This window comes from Hypomesus nipponensis, chromosome 13 (genome assembly GCF_054491055.1).
Source record: "Hypomesus nipponensis isolate SF chromosome 13, ASM5449105v1, whole genome shotgun sequence".
Lineage (NCBI taxonomy): Eukaryota > Metazoa > Chordata > Actinopteri > Osmeriformes > Osmeridae > Hypomesus > Hypomesus nipponensis.
Window position 1 is genome coordinate 15,978,051 of NC_140373.1, and position 15,521 is coordinate 15,993,571.

At 43.6% G+C, this 15,521-nt stretch overlaps 1 pseudogene across 1 annotated transcript in view; it reads left to right on the forward strand.

The window, feature by feature from the left end:
• The window catches only part of LOC146260422 (serine/threonine-protein kinase pim-3-like), a 36,128-nt pseudogene extending 34,506 nt beyond the window's left edge, over window positions 1-1,622 (forward strand). The window contains exons 6-10 of the transcript XR_014729546.1: window positions 888-958; window positions 1,074-1,124; window positions 1,201-1,275; window positions 1,373-1,492; window positions 1,591-1,622. The product of XR_014729546.1 is annotated as a serine/threonine-protein kinase pim-3-like (transcript). The remainder of the gene's footprint in view (window positions 1-887; window positions 959-1,073; window positions 1,125-1,200; window positions 1,276-1,372; window positions 1,493-1,590) is intronic.
• The last annotated feature ends 13,899 nt before the right edge of the window (window positions 1,623-15,521 follow it).

Genomic DNA, 15,521 nt, shown 5'->3' on the forward strand with positions numbered 1-15,521 from the left:
GTTTGGCTAGGAATTATAAAGAATGTTGATCACGCATTTGTTAACCACCAAACTTGGAATTGATCTAAACAAACACATCTCTCAGCATTAATACTAAAATAATTATGCAGAACCATACCCTCTGGGATCACTTTTGTAAGATCTCAAGTAACAGGACTCTTTTAGCCCCCACCTTTCTCCATCTCTCCTCGGGATTTCTTTAACTTCTTGGTCAAAGAAAAAACCACCACACACCAATATTTTTATTCAAGACAATCTGACTCCACTCAAATATGACTCGTTCAGGGGTATACATGTACATATGCATGTATGTGTAGATGACCATATAGAAGTAGGAGTTTGAATATGCATGTGCAAATCTGTGTATGGCCGGATCACAGTATGTACGTAGTATTATTCATATCCAATCCAATCAATTGAAGCAGTGAAAAGAAATTGTTAGATTCTCTCCGTATCATGAGTCCACTTTAATCATTTTCAAAAATAATTATATGGTATGGTGTACTGTATGGTATGGTGTGATATGGTGAACACTGTCATATAATTATGAGTGCTTTCAAACCCCATGTAGTTGCATCCCCGCCACTATGTGCCATGGTAATGTACTGAACAGCTTGTCAGTGTCATATCCTTCATATTTTAGCCAACAAGAAAAAGGTGGATATGATTAAGGCGGGGGGAGGACCCCAAGGTCCCGAGCTAACCCCTTCTGAGGAGCTGGCCCTGGCTAATAATAGGGGTAGGCCCATCATACAGGGCATAGCTGGGGGCAGCTCCTCTGGAGAGGTGGTGGCAGGAGATAATCCTTACGTCCAAGGTAGGTGCACTTCATTCTATGAGTTTCCTTCATAATTAGTCATTTGGTTAACCATCGTCACATTTTGCAGTGGCCGGAGGTTCAATCACGCTCCTGCAGCCACTTCCAAATGTGTTTGTCGGGGGAGAGGAGCCCAATGATGTAAGTTGATATTGCTGCATCATTGTGTAATGATTCTAAACATGTTCATTGTGTGTGTATTTTAGAACCGAAGGCACTTTCCCACAGTTCCTAATAATTCCTAATTCACTAACAGGAGGTCGGTCTAAACGATGAGGACACTCTTTCTGCCTTCTCAAGCGATTTGGTAAATGCAAGTTGTGTCAACTAATACTCCTATCGCACTCACTCCTGTCACTCACTACATCAATGCATTCCTTTAGGCAAATCTTGCTGGACCACGGGCTGATCCGGAGGAGCCTGGCCCCTCTCACTCTTTGGGAACTGGGGATGGGGGGGTGAGTTCTCATTAAATACCCTATTGTGAGGTCTGAATTTAGTTGGCATCTGACCACCACACTGAACAAGTTATGAATGGTTTGTCCTTTTTTCCAGACTGATACTGAAGATGTGCGCACGCTATATAAGCAATACTTGCGTGCCAAAATACACAACCTCCACTGGAGCTCAATTAAGTTGGATTTGGAGGTTAAATTACTTAAACGGCAGCTGAATGTAAGTCTAACCCTGTAAAGTAAAGCTTTGGCTAAGTATTTGTGAGCTTTGCCATGAATTGTAACTAAACTGAAAATCTTGTGCACCTTCATTTACAGGATAACCAATAAAGGGGGAAAAAATAAAGGCTTTATTGTTACATTATTCTTCAGCATGTTCCTCTATTCAGAATCAGAATGAATAAGGATGCAAACTGCAGTGCATTGTGTGCAGGGGTCCCAGAGTCAGTGTGGTGCAGGGGGCTTGTTTGTGAGCCCCTTGTTACATTTACATTTAGTCATTTAGCAGACGCGCTTATCCAGAGCGACTTACAGTAAGTACAGGGACATTCCCCCGAGGCAAGTAGGGTGAAGTGCCTTGCCCAAGGACACAACGTCATTTAGCACGGCCAAGAATCAAACCGGCAACTTTCTGATTACTAGCCCGATTCCCCAACCGCTCAACCACCTGACTCTTGTTTGTGAGTCCATTGGTTTTAATGGACCGGACACTTTTGCTGGATGGGAAGAGGTGGTGGCCAGGATGTGAAGGGTCAGCAATGATCCTGCTTGCTCTCTTGCTGGTCCTGGAATGGAACAGGTCAGGGTGGGATAAAATGATCTGCTGCAGTCTGCCTTGGTCCTTGGCAGTGGAGGTGCAAACCAGACTGAGTTGGGATGGACTCGATGATGGCTGAGGATGGACTATTAATGGGTAACTAAAAGCAAAGAGGGGTGGCTAACCATATAAATGAAACATGCAAACATGAAGAACATGAAATGAGTCCAACATTACCCAAAGTCATCTGGACAGCTATCTGAAATGATGCTGGGCAATTATGTTCCTTGTAGCCGCTCCAGACCGCTCATTTAGATGGATCGGTTCCACATAGTCCTCAGGATGGGCCACGATCACTGGGACCCTCTCCCTCCTAAGTGTGGCCACATTGTGGAGCACAGCACATGCCACCGTGATTGCACAGGCCCTGTCCGGTTCCACCCTCAGCCCCCGCAGACAATTAAATCTGACCTTTAGTAGGCCAAAGGTCATCTCTATCCGTGCCCTCGTTCTAGAGAGAGCACCGTTGAACCGCACTTCAGGGCCTGGGGCTGGCTCTGGATAGGGGGTCATGAACCAGGGCCTGCAGGCGTAACCCCTGTCTCCAATTAGGAGCCCATTGTAGTTACCTAGTATATGATATGAACAATATTGGATCACCTCTACATAAAATAATCAGTTTCTGAATGACATGAGATGTGCTATACCTTGCTCAAAGCTGTGGCATAGTGTGGAGTCTCGGAATATCCGGGAGTCGTGGCCAGCCCCGGCCACTTGACCTCAACATTTGTGATCAGGCAGGTGGAGTCACAGATCATCTAAGATGAATTGCAGTCAAGTCATGGGTATTGTACAGTACATGAGTAGCCTACAGCAGGCAATTGCAAGGTCCATGTCTATTGTCAAAGACAAATGATTGTTTTTAGAACACTGTAATTTGAGGAAAATTTGGTAACAAGTACCTGAACATTAAGGCTGTGAAAGCCCTTTCTGTTCACAAAATCGGCCTCGTTTGTCCCAGAGGGCTTTTTCAGGCGTATATGGGTGCAGTCCACTGCGCCAATGACATTAGGAAACTCTGCATAGTGATAAACTCCGTAATGATTAGTGAAAGGAAGGCATTTTCATGAAATGGTAAAATATTTATTTACTCAATTACCTGCAATTGCATAAAATCCCTCTTTGATGTCATTGACTGGGACATGGCCTGGGAATATGATGAATTTATTCATCAGCTGGTTGAGCGCCAAGTACACTTTTCTTACAGCAACGCATGCTACGGCTTTGCCAATGTTTTCTGCATCACCTACACTGTATAAAAATGTACTTGACGCAAAAAACCTCAAAGCCTTCAAGTCTGAAGCACAGTGAAAGCTCTGCTGCGGCGTGTGACATTTGCAATGTATGGCCCGAGAAGGTCTTGCAAATAAATGAGTCCTTGTCGGCTGAATCGATATCGCTCAAACAGGAACTCATCCGTGTGACATAAAGGATCTTGGCGATCGCGAAGAACTCTATCGGTATGAAAAGCTAATCGAACTAGAATAGCTCCTTCGTCAATTGGGTCTCTCAAAAATGGAGATGCCATGTTTTTTTCCGGGGGTGTGGCAAGCGTATCCAGCTACACTTATGTTAGCCTGCTCTGGAGCAGGTTAGTGCTAATTGATATGTTACTATGGTGATTAATCGTAACTTGCTTCCACGAACCAAAAAGAGGGGCGTGTTTTATCTTAGCCTGAAAATTAGCTCGCTAAACCGCTTAGCGAGCTATGACGAATACCATAGGTAGTGATTCTACCTTTTCTTATTGGTGGCCAAGCCGCGAAGCGGCGAAGCCACATAAGTGATTCTACCTTTTCTTCTTCTTATTGGTGGCCAAGCCGCGAAGCGGCGAAGCCACATAAGTGATTCTACCTTTTCTTATTATTATTATTGGTGGCCAAGCCGCGAAGCGGCGAAGCCACATAAGTGATTCTACCTTTTCTTATTAGGATTCCTCCGTAAGGAGGAAACCTATTGTTATTGGTGGTTTTATGATTTGTAATTCTTGTACCATGGGAGTCAATGGCAGCCCCTAGACCCCATCGACAACTTTTTGTGAATTTTGGCACACTCATTAAGGACAGTTTCTTCTATACCTACACCAAGTTTCATGTCTCCCATTAGACCACTCTAGCGCCACCAATGGGTCAAAGTTGGACTTGTGTTTACACACGCAACTTTTGAACCGTATGACTCATTTTTCAAAAATGAGGTACCATTGGATTTGGACTTGACAGAAATTAGGTATTAACAAAAAGCGTAGCTAACAGTAGGCAAGACTATATAGTACAAACTACGGCTCGTTAGCGAACTAAAACTATTTACATCATCACTCACGTATGAAAAAGACGGTTTAGAAAACGAACATGTTTTAAAACGGACTTACACTGATCAAATTATTACTTACAAGTCTCTGTTTCAATGGGTTGGAGCTGTCGCGGCAGCAGTGAAATATGTCAATATTAGCTATGAGCTGAGAAATGGGTGAAACGGGTGTCAATGTGACGGCATCTGATTGTTCAATAATGTTCTTACACCAGTATTACATTGTGTTATTGGTTGGACTGATTTAGTAGGCAACTGTGTTTGCCGGTGAGTTTAACAAACTTAATACGATGGTTTTGACAAAATGTGCAACTAATTTTGCTGGCAACAACTGGTTTCTCGCTAGAAATAATATAATTAACTCAACTTGAAAATTCCAGCTAGTCCCAATTTAAATTATAAAGTTGAACAGATACGGGGCTTCGACCCACCACCTATAACTTGTGAACATTCTTGGTGGCCAAGCCACGAAGCGGCGAAGCCACATAAGTGATTCTACCTTTTCTTATTATTGGTGGCCAAGCCGCGAAGCGGCGAAGCCACATAAGTGATTCTACCTTTTCTTATTGGTGGCCAAGCCGCGAAGCGGCGAAGCCACATAAGTGATTCTACCTTTTCTTATTGGTGGCCAAGCCGCGAAGCGGCGAAGCCACATAAGTGATTCTACCTTTTCTTATTATTATTGGTGGCCAAGCCGCGAAGCGGCGAAGCCACATAAGTGATTCTACCTTTTCTTATTATTATTATTGGTGGCCAAGCCGCGAAGCGGCGAAGCCACATAAGTGATTCTACCTTTTCTTATTAGGATTCCTCCGTAAGGAGGAAACCTATTGTTATTGGTGGTTTTATTATTTGTAATTCTTGTACCATGGGAGTCAATGGCAGCCCCTAGACCCCATCGACAACTTTTTGTGAAATTTGGCACACTCATTAAGGACAGTTTCTTCTATACCTACACCAAGTTTCATGTCTCCCATTAGACCACTCTAGCGCCACCAATGGGTCAAAGTTGGACTTGTGTTTACACACGCAACTTTTGAACCGTATGACTCATTTTCAAAAATGAGGTACCATTGGATTCCCTGGATCAAGCCGAGTTCAACGCACACCATGGCGTTAATTTCCGGTTATATAAATTTCCCGCCATTTCCGGTTTTATCAAAAACCTTTGAAAGCCTACTCCTCCTACAATTTTTGTCATATCTTCTTCAAAATCACCAGAGATGATCTTCAAACCAAGCCTCACAAAAGTTATCAAAGGAATTTTGATCCTCATAACCGTCTGTCCGGTACAGCCAATCAAATTCATCAGAAAAGCCGCCAAACAGGATGTGAAGTCATGTCTCAGCAAATCTTTGAGATATCAACACTAAACTTGGTAGATCGGAGGAAGACACTACAACATATTACCATGTGCAAAGGCAAATTCATATCTCTAAAAATGATTGATATAAATCAAATTGAATTTATCGCTACCGCTGCTTGGCCACCTCATTGCTGCTTGCAGCTATATTTGGAATTGGTCAGATTTGGTATCCCCTTGGTAAGTCTGCAGCATTGATTTTTCTATACAGTTACAATTTGTCAAGAATAAAAAAAATTCAATGGTTCACGATGTTTGGAGGAATCCGCCATTACTGCTTGCAGTTATATTTATTATTATTATTCTTCCGCCATGGGTGTCTATGGCAGCCCCCATAAGCGCTTGGTCGAAAGTTTTGAAATTTGGCACACTCATTGGGGACAGTCCCCTGGTCCAATTCACAAAGTTTCATGTCCCATGCTTTGGCACTCTAGCGCCACCAACTGGTCAAAGTTGGACTTGTGTTTACACACGTAACTTTTGAACCGTATGACCGATTTTCAAAAATGAGGTACCATTGGATTCCCTGGATCAAGACGAGTTCAACACACCCCATGACGTCAATTTCCGGTTATATAGATTTTCCACCATTTTGAATTTTAAGGAAACACGTTTTTTCCCTTCAACTACTTTTATTTTTATCAAAACTTCCCCAGAATTGGCACACATTATCATCAGACCAACCCTCACAGAAGTTATCAAAGGATATTCGATTTTCAAAATCGTTTGTCCGCTACAGCCAATCAAAATTGGCAACAAAGCAACCAAACAAGAAGTTGGGTCGTATCTCAGCAAATCTTTGATGGATTCATACCAAACTTGCTGCATGCACTCGGAACCCTGTTCTGAGGATTTCTAAAGTGTTTTATGGGTCATTTGACTGCTTGGCCACTACATTGCTGCTTGCAGCTATATTTTTATGTGTTTTTTAAAAATAAAATACATTTTGGGTGTTTTATTCAGAAAATAAAAAGGTTGTATCTACAAAATTACACTTAGACTTGGAGTTATAAGGTTTTATCTGTTGCCCAATCATCTTTTGGAATATTTACAGAAAGACCAATCAAATACTGTCGTCAGACGCTCGCTCTCTGAAGTCTCTTTATGGCGCTAATGCTAGCTAGCTAACGCTAACATGGGGTGAAAAAGACAACCTGGCACCATAAAGAGACTTCAGAGAGCGAGCGTCTGACGACAGTATTTGATTGGTCCTTCTGTAAATATTCCAAAAGATGATTGGGCAACAGATAAAACCTTATAACTCCAAGTCTAAGTGTAATTTTGTAGATACAACCTTTTTATTTTCTGAATAAAACACCCAAAATGTATTTTATTTTTAAAAAACACATAAAAATATAGCTGCAAGCAGCAATGTAGTGGCCAAGCAGTCAAATGACCCATAAAACACTTTAGAAATCCTCAGAACAGGGTTCCGAGTGCATGCAGCAAGTTTGGTATGAATCCATCAAAGATTTGCTGAGATACGACCCAACTTCTTGTTTGGTTGCTTTGTTGCCAATTTTGATTGGCTGTAGCGGACAAACGATTTTGAAAATCGAATATCCTTTGATAACTTCTGTGAGGGTTGGTCTGATGATAATGTGTGCCAATTCTGGGGAAGTTTTGATAAAAATAAAAGTAGTTGAAGGGAAAAAACGTGTTTCCTTAAAATTCAAAATGGTGGAAAATCTATATAACCGGAAATTGACGTCATGGGGTGTGTTGAACTCGTCTTGATCCAGGGAATCCAATGGTACCTCATTTTTGAAAATCGGTCATACGGTTCAAAAGTTACGTGTGTAAACACAAGTCCAACTTTGACCAGTTGGTGGCGCTAGAGTGCCAAAGCATGGGACATGAAACTTTGTGAATTGGACCAGGGGACTGTCCCCAATGAGTGTGCCAAATTTCAAAACTTTCGACCAAGCGCTTATGGGGGCTGCCATAGACACCCATGGCGGAAGAATAATAATAATAAATATAACTGCAAGCAGTAATGGCGGATTCCTCCAAACATCGTGAACCATTGAATTTTTTTTATTCTTGACAAATTGTAACTGTATAGAAAAATCAATGCTGCAGACTTACCAAGGGGATACCAAATCTGACCAATTCCAAATATAGCTGCAAGCAGCAATGAGGTGGCCAAGCAGCGGTAGCGATAAATTCAATTTGATTTATATCAATCATTTTTAGAGATATGAATTTGCCTTTGCACATGGTAATATGTTGTAGTGTCTTCCTCCGATCTACCAAGTTTAGTGTTGATATCTCAAAGATTTGCTGAGACATGACTTCACATCCTGTTTGGCGGCTTTTCTGATGAATTTGATTGGCTGTACCGGACAGACGGTTATGAGGATCAAAATTCCTTTGATAACTTTTGTGAGGCTTGGTTTGAAGATCATCTCTGGTGATTTTGAAGAAGATATGACAAAAATTGTAGGAGGAGTAGGCTTTCAAAGGTTTTTGATAAAACCGGAAATGGCGGGAAATCTATATAACCGGAAATTAACGCCATGGTGTGCGTTGAACTCGGCTTGATCCAGGGAATCCAATGGTACCTCATTTTTGAAAATGAGTCATACGGTTCAAAAGTTGCGTGTGTAAACACAAGTCCAACTTTGACCCATTGGTGGCGCTAGAGTGGTCTAATGGGAGACATGAAACTTGGTGTAGGTATAGAAGAAACTGTCCTTAATGAGTGTGCCAAATTTCACAAAAAGTTGTCGATGGGGTCTAGGGGCTGCCATTGACTCCCATGGTACAAGAATTACAAATAATAAAACCACCAATAACAATAGGTTTCCTCCTTACGGAGGAATCCTAATAATAATAATACTAACAATAACAATAGGTGCCTCGCAGCTTCGCTGCTTGGCCCCTAATAAAACTAACAATAACAATAGGTTTCCTCCTGACGGAGGAATCCTAATAATACCACCAATAACAATAGGGTTCCCTCCTACCGGAGGAACCCTAATAATACAGTACTTGAATGTAGTGCAAAATGCAAATAGTTTTAAGACATGAAGTCATTAAAGTTAGTGTGAACTCGATGGTGATGGAGGAGGTGAGGATGGACTCAATGATGGCTGTGTAGAAGTGCACCATCATTGTCTTTGGCAGGTTGAATTTCTTCAGCTGCCGCAGGAAGTACATCCTCTGTTGTGCTTTCTTCGTGAGGGAGCTGATGTTCAGTTCCCACTTGAGGTCCTGGGAGAGGATAGTGCCCAGGAAGCGGAAGGACTCCACAGTGTTCACTGGGGAGTCGCACAGGGTGATGTGGGTGAGTGGGGCTGTGTTCATCCTGAAGTTCTTACTGAAGTCCACAACCAAATTGTGGCAACCATATTGTGACAAGTGGTAACCTAATCATCACCCCTGGCAACCACATTATTGTAGCCTATTTTTTCATGTACTTTATTTTCATTACAAATAAATCATCATTGATGGCATTTGAGCATATGCTTTGCGGATGTTTAAATTTGCGTTCTGATTTGTTTACTACGTCACCACTGTCAGACATAGGCTAATTGTTATATTTCCCACATGCAGGGTTTTGATACAGAAATGCATTTTTCATTTGCAATGGCAAGATTAGCTTAGCCTATATCAAAACATGTTAAATTATTTCGATTTGGCATTAGAACTTATCAGACTTCATCTGTAAGCAACCCCATTTTAGCTCACGTTAGCAAACACTAGCTAGTCTGAAAACAGTCTGTTAACATGAATATTTGCAAGTCTCCAAGTTTGGTAGAAAATCTATGCATGATTGCACACTGCATGATTGACGTAAACCAGAGTTATTGCATTATGTTTTCCAGATTCTTGTCATTTATTGTACATGCTACCTTATATTTTCCAGTTTTCAGCTCAGCAACCTCAGTTTTGCATATTCTAAACTAGCCTTAAACCCAAATTTGACTGCCACATTCCCAGTGTTCGCAAACTCTAGCTAGTCTGTTAACATGAATATTTGCAAGCCTCCAAGCACAAACGTCACACTTTAAATCCTACCGGTTGCCTTTAACCATCCACTTATTTACTACTACTGTTGCATCCCTTGACATGTCATCTCCTCTTCCCTCTTTCTCTATTTTTAGCCCCCGACAACTGTTTTGATTTGTCCATCATTTTCAATAGACGGCAACTCAATACTCGTAACTGCTCGCTCAGCGCTCACGGCGCCCCCGCTCCCTCTAGATGTCAAAATTCTATCTTATGAGATAGGGCGCCTACCCGAGCGGTTCTAAAATGTTTTATAACATTGAGGAAATGCAGAAACGCACAGCAGCTATAAATAGAAAATATTTATTACCACAGAGGTCAGGGCGACGGGTCTGTCGTCATTATGTCCAGTTGGCCTGGGCTTTTTGGGCACAGGGATGATGATGGAGGACTTGAGACAGGCTGGCACATGGCATGTCTCCAGGGAGGTGTTGAAGATGTAGGAAAACACCGGAGACAGCTGGGGCCGGTACTACGAATCAAGATCAACATGCTCTGGATTACTTTCAGTTACCCGGCTACACCAAGCCTAACAATCGCAATCACGATAAGCGGAACTACAACGGCGGTTATCAATTCTCTAACTCAACCCAGATCTTTCCAATCTAGAGACGTGCACGTTCACATAAAGGGGCGGTGTTTGAACCGTATGTCTAATGGCAAATATGGACAAAACAAGAGCCGCATATTTCACGCAGGAGGAGCAGACAATAATCTTACAAACTTTGTCTACTCCACATATGTCAGAGTCAAGGCCCGCGGGCCACATCCGGCCCGCGAGAAGGTTTTTTACGGCCCCTGGGATGATCTTAATTTATTATTAGAACCGGCCCACAGACCGCAGCAGGCCGGCAGCCCGCAGATCTTTTACACGCACCAATACTACATTTCCCACAAAGCAACGGTGACGCACCGAGCAGTAGGCTGCTTCATTTCAATATTTATTGGCACAGCAGTTGTCAGCATCACAGTAAAATTAACTTTCAGATACCCATCAAAAATGGCAAAACGGAAGGTGGACACTGAGAACCGGGGGTTTCAAACAAGGTGGGAGTCGGAGTATTTGTTCACGGAGGTAGCTGGAAAACATGTGTGTCTTCTGTGTGGAGAAAGTGTGGCGGTACTGAAAGAGTATAATCTGAGACGACATTATGAAACGAAACACGCGGACAAAAACAAGAATATGGACATGGAACAAAGGCTACAAAAGGCAGAGGAATTAAAACGAGGCGTCAAATCTCGACAGGCTCTGTTCAAAAAATCCAAATCACAAGGCCAGGCTGCTTTCAAGGCCAGTTTTATTTTGGCAGAAGAGATCGCTAAATCAGCCCAGCCATTTACGGAGGGGGATTTCATCAAAGACTGCATGATTAAAGTTTGTGACGAAGTTTGCCCAGAAAAAAGGCAACTCTTTTTAAATGTGAGTCTGAGCAGAAACACCATTGCCGAGAGAGTAGACCAGTTGTCCATCAATCTAAAAGAGCAGCTTGTGAAAAAGGGAAAAGATTTCATTGCATATTCCTTGGCTGTGGATGAGAGCACCGACATTTCTGACATTGTCCAGTTGTCAATTTTCATCCGCGGAGTGGACTCCAGCCTAAGCGTGACAGAGGAGTTTTTGGCTTTACGTCCTATGCATGGCACAACTACGGGGCATGATTTGTATGAAGAGGTGTCAAGATGTGTAAATGAGATGGAGCTGCCTTGGGAAAAACTTGTGGGTTTGACAACCGACGGAGCACCTGCGATGTGTGGACACAGGAGCGGACTGGTGGCGAAGATACGGGAAAAGATGCAAGAGGAAAACGCGACAGGTGAGCTGACAGCTTATCATTGTATCATACACCAGGAAGCGTTGTGCGGTAAAGCCTTGAAAATGGAGCATGTAATGAGCATCATCACGCGCACAGTTAACTTTATCAGAGCCAAAGGTTTGAATCACCGCCAGTTCAAGGCATTTCTGACGGAGTTAGAAACGGAGCATGGTGCTTTGCCTTATCACACAGAGGTGCGATGGCTAAGCCAGGGAAAGGTGCTTCAAAGATGTTTCGAGCTTCGTGAGGAGATTTGTCTGTTCTTGGACAGCAAAGGGAAAGACACAACACAACTCCGAGACGAAATGTTTCTGTGTGAAATGGCTTTTCTGTGTGACATTACGAGTCATCTGAATGCAATGAACTTGCAGCTGCAGGGTCGGGATCGTGTCATCTCTGATATGTACAGTACAGTGAAGGCATTTAAAACCAAACTGACTCTGTGGGAGACGCAGATGCGGAAATAAAATTTGAGCCACTTTCCCAGCTGCCAGACCATGAAAGAGAAGCTCTCTACCAGTGCGTTCCCGAGCGCACAGTTGGCTGATAAAATAGGTATGCTTGCCGCTGACTTTCGACGCCGATTTGCTGACTTTGAAGCACAAAAAAGCAGGTTGGAACTGCTTGGTAACCCATTTGCTGTTGACGTGGAAAGCTCACCACCAAACCTCCAAATGGAGTTGATTGACCTCCAATGCAATGATGCACTGAGGGCAAAATATGCGGCAGTGGGTGCTGCGGAGTTCGCCCGTTTCCTCCCCGACACAATGCCCCAGCTGCGCATCCAGGCTGCTCAAACGTTGTCTATGTTTGGCAGCACATACCTGTGTGAACAACTGTTTTCTTTGATGAACTTGAACAAAACATCACACAAAAGTCGACTTACTGCTGAACACCTCCACTCAATTCTGAGGATTTCCTCAGCTCAGAGCCTTACCCCGAACATTGATGAACTTGTGGAAAAGATGGGACACCACCAAGTATCACCCTCAACCTCAAACAAGTGAACATTACTGTGCAATCACATTTTAGAGTTTTTACTCAGTTCAAGTTTAAAAGTTAAAGTTTAATATTTGTTTTCACTGCATGTTACTTCTCCTTAAACAAAGTGTTGTTTTTGATTAATAGATTTTTGCACTTTATTTTATTGTATTTCAATCCAATTATATTTTAAAAATATTTCAGTTGAGTGGATGATAGAAAATTGCTATTATTGTTTTTTTCTTTGAAGTAAATTTAGCCCACTTTTGCTAAAATAAAAAATATAGGCTACTGATGGTGCCTTGAATACCGGTTTCTTTCATTTAATGTTCATGTTATGGGGATTTTTATATAAAGGAAATTTGTCTTTTGTGTCTGTTGAAAATTAAAGATTACTGACAGAGCCATAAGAAAATATTGCTTTATTTATCTGATCATATTGGAATATATTTGTTAGGTTTTCAGTAGGTTCAATTAGGTTCACTAGACTATATGCGTCATTTTAATTTTTTTCAATGAACATTCGAACAGTCCGGCCCTCGGCTTGTAGCTAAATTTTTTATTTGGCCCTCCGTCCATTTGACTTTGACACCCCTGGTCTTCTCCTATTGTAATACAAGCATATCAGGAATGCAAACATATAATACAGGCAAAATTCAACAAAGTCGCTGCTGCCAAGCTGGCAGAAAATAGCAGACACTGTAAATGCGTAAGCTGCATGACTTGAAGATGTGACCATATTACACTCGTGCATTCCACAACGTTAAACTTTTGTTGCTTTATTATTTTAGTTACATTTACATTTATTCACGCTTTTATCCAAAGCGACTTCCAAGAGAGAGTGCATAGGTCACTGATAATAACAGCAAGATATTGCGGGGAGACAAAACAAGAAGCGCACATTGTGAACAACCCAAAAATAAGTGCCAAAGGGAAGAACCATAAGAGCATGTAGTAAAGCAAGTTACAATTTATACAACATGAATCTCTAAGTGCAAGTGTACCTGTAGAATAAGCAGCAGCAGTAAAAATAAAAATAAGATTAACTAAAATAGAATATTTTGCAGCAAATACAACAGTTTAAATCCGCTGCCACTAACCAACAAGAGCAACAAGTCTCTAAGCAAGAGTCATTGTGATCCTTGAGGAAACTAACAATGGGTTCAGCAAACCATTCCTAAGTACCGTTGTACTCCCGGAAGTGCGTCTTGAGCCTTCTATTGAGGGTGGGGAAACAGTCTGTGTCTCTGATGGAGGGGGGGAGTTGATTCCACCACTGGGGGGCCAGGCAGGAGAAGAGCTTGTGTTGGGACCGGGCGGTCTTGAGCGGTGGGACCACCAAGCGGTTGTCTGAAGAAGACCGTAGGTGGCGGGTGGCAGTGTAAGGCTGCAGGGGAAACTTGATGTAGTCGGGTGCAGTCCCGTTCACTGCTCGGAAGGTCAGTACCAGGGTCTTGAATCTGATGCGAGCCGTGATGGGTAGCCAGTGGAGGGAGATGAGGAGCGGAGTAACGTGGGAGCAGCGGAGTAACGTGGGAGCAGCGGAGTAACGTGGGAGCAGCGGAGTAACGTGGGAGCAGCGGAGTAACGTGGGAGTGTCTGGGTAGGTTGTAGACTAAGCGTGCCGCTGCATTCTGAATCCTCTGAAGAGGGCGGGTTGCGCATGCTGTTAGACCGGCGAGCAGCGAGTTGCAGTAGTCCAACTTGGAGAGGACAAGTGCTTGGACAAGCAGCTGGGTGGAGTGCTCAGACAGGTATCTCCTGATCTTCCGGATGTTGTAGAGGGGGAATCTACACAACCGCAGCAATGAGGACCATGAGGGAGAGTTCGTCATCCATGGTGACCCCAAGGTTCCTGGCAGAGGATGAGGGGGGTCACCATCGCATATCCCAAAGTGATTGAGAGGTCGTGGGAGATGGAAGGTTTGCCCGGGATGATGAGAAGTTATGTTATGGCGTGGATGAGGTTCAGCTGGAGGTGGTGCTCGGTCATGCAGGCGGAGATGTCTGCGAGGCAGGCCTCAATCCTAGCTGAGATCCCCGGATCGGTCGGGGGGAACGACAGGTACAGCTGCGTGTCGTCAGCGTAGCAGTGGTAGGAGAAGCCATGGGAGGTGATGATTGAGGTAGTGTACAGAGAGAAGAGGAGGGGTCCTAGGACGGAGCCCTGAGGGACACCAGTGGAGAGCTGGCGAGGGTCTGACAGTTTGCCTTCCCAGGAGACCTGGTAGGATCTTCCCGACAGGTAGGATGAGATCCACTGGAGTGCAGTGCCAGTGATGCCCATCTCAGAAAGTCTGTAGAGCAGGATCTGGTGGTTAACCGTATCAAACGCTGCAGAAAGGTCCAGCAGAATGATGACCGATGACTTCGAAGCCACTCTGGCAGACTGGAGGGCAGTGGTGACTGAAATGAGGGCAGTCTCTGTGGAGTGGCCTGTCTTGAAGCTCAATTGGTTGGGGTCAAGCAGGTTGTTCTGAGAGAGAAAGTTAGACAGTTGGTTAGATACAGCACGTTCAATTGTTTTAGAGAAGGGTAACAGTGATACCGGTCTGTAGTTCTGGAGGACGGCAGGGTTAAGGGAGGGTTTTTTGAGTAGGGGGGTAACTCTGGCCTGTTTGAAGGCAGAGGGGAAGGTGTCAGATGTAAAAGAGGAGTTTAGGACATGGAGAAGAAAAGTTATGATGGAGGGGGAGATGGTTTGAAAGAGAGAGGAGGGGATAGGATCAAGGGGACAGGAGGTGGGGCGATGAGAGAGAATGAGGTCAGAGAGCTCTGCCTCGGACAGGGGAGAGAAAGAGTTTAGACGTTAAGTTGGGTCAGTCATGGAGGGAAAGGGGGTAGGAAAGGTGGGTTTAGGAAACCGACTGCTAATGTCGGCAACTTTCTTCTCAAAGAAGGAGGAGAAGTCGTCTGCTGTCAGGGTGGAGGGAGGGGGTGGGGGAGGTGGGTA